Here is a 2158-nt window from a genome sequence, read left to right on the forward strand (position 1 = left end):
CCGAGGATTGTCGAAGCCTGATGTTGCAAGTTGACAACCACACCTTATCTCCCACTTTAAAAGTGCAAGGACGTCGGAGCCTGTCAGAAAATGTTTTCTCTCGGAAGGCCGCTTTTCTGAGAGCAAGGTGCACTTTTTCCCAAATTGCTCTGAGATGGGAGGTTAAGGTTAGCGAGGAGACTGGAGAATGATGAAAAAAAGAATTGGCTCTGGGGTGAAAACCAAAAACTGAAAAGAATGGAGACTCTTTAGTGGAGGAATGACAAGAATTATTGTAAGCAAATTCAGCCAAAGGGAGAAACTCGGACCAATCATTCTGGAGTTTGGCTAAATACAAGCGCAAATATTGTTTTAGTGACTGGTTGACTCGTTCGGTTTGCCCGTTGGATTGTGGGTGGTAACCGGATGTTAACGACAGTTACATCTTTAATGAGGCACAAAAACATTTCCAGAATTGTGCAATGAATTGTGGACCCCGATCAGAAACAATATCAGTGGGCAACCCATGAAGCCTGAACACATGGCGGAGGAACAAAACTGCCAACCCTTGAGAAGGCAATCGAGGAAGAGCAATAAAATGAGCCATTTTACTAAAACGGTCCACTACCACCCATATGACTCGGAATCCGGCTGAAAGGGGAAGGTCAACCACAAAATCCAGGGAAATATGAGACCATGGCCTGAGAGGAACAGTTAAGGGCATAAGTTGCCCGATAGGCAAGGAACGGGGAACCTTATGCTGTGCACAAACCTGACATGAATAAACAAATTCCTTAACGTCTTTAGAAAGACTAGGCCACCATACTGAGCGAGAGACTAACTCCAATGTCTTAGTGACTCCCGGATGCCCTGAAACTTTGTTGTCATGAAATTCAGTTAAAACAGTGGCTCTCAAAAATTCAGTGACGTAAAGACGACCAGCAGGAGTAAATCTAGGAGCTTGGTGTTGAAGCTGGTTTAACTGGGTAAATAAATCCTGTGTGAGGCCTGCCCGGATGACCGAAGATGGAAGTATGGGGGTAACAACAGGATTGCTATTGTGAACCGGAAGAAAGCTACATGACAGGGCATCAGCTTTAGTATTCTTGGAACCAGGCCTGAAAGTGATTATAAATTTGAAACGAGTAAAAAATAATGCCCAACGTGCTTGCCGGGCATTAAGCCGTTTAGCTGATTCAATGTATTGCAGGTTCTTATGATCAGTCAAAACCGAAATAGTATGTTTTGCTCCCTCCAGACAATGCCTCCACTCCTCGAAAGCCCACTTTACCGCCAGTAACTCCCGATTACTAACGTCATAGTTGGATTCAGCGGAGGAGAATTTCCTGGACATAAAGGCACAAGGATGTAACTCCAGAGAGTCCGGATCCTTTTGAGAAAGGACAGCCCCCACGCCAACCTCTGAGGCATCAACCTCCACAACAAAGGGCAATTCCGGATTAGGATGTCTGAGGACTGGAGCCGAGACAAAGGCTTGTTTCAAGGCCCGGAAAGACAACTCAGCTTCATGCGACCAGTTGGTAGGATCCGCTCCTTTCTTTGTTAGAGCCACTATGGGAGCAACCAGGTCAGAAAAAGAATGGATGAACCTCCTATAATAATTCGCAAACCCTAAAAAGCGCTGAATTGCTTTTAAATTGGTGGGTTGCGCCCAATTAAGGATAGCCTGGAGCTTCTTTGGTTCCATGGAAAATCCCTGAGGGGAAATTATGTACCCTAAAAAAGATACTTCCGTGACGTGAAAATCACACTTCTCCAGCTTGGCATATAAATGATTCTCACGTAACTTTTGAAGAACCAGACGCACCTGGGTAACATGTTGTTCCATCGATTCAGAATAAATCAAGATGTCGTCTAAATAAACGACCACGAATTTCCCTAGGAAGTCACGGAGCACATCATTAATGAGGTCTTGAAAAACTGCTGGAGCATTAGACAGGCCGAACGGCATCACCAGGTATTCGTAGTGACCCGACTGAGTGCTGAGAGCCGTCTTCCACTCATCTCCAGATTTAATTCGGATGAGGTTGTAAGCTCCTCTAAGGTCAATTTTAGAAAAAATCACAGCAGAACGTAACTGATCAAAAAGTACAGAAATTAACGGCAAAGGATAGGTGTTTTTTACTGAGATCTTATTCAGGCTCTAAAATCAATGCAT

The sequence above is a fragment of the Pseudophryne corroboree genome, chromosome 1 (genome assembly GCF_028390025.1).
Source record: "Pseudophryne corroboree isolate aPseCor3 chromosome 1, aPseCor3.hap2, whole genome shotgun sequence".
Lineage (NCBI taxonomy): Eukaryota > Metazoa > Chordata > Amphibia > Anura > Myobatrachidae > Pseudophryne > Pseudophryne corroboree.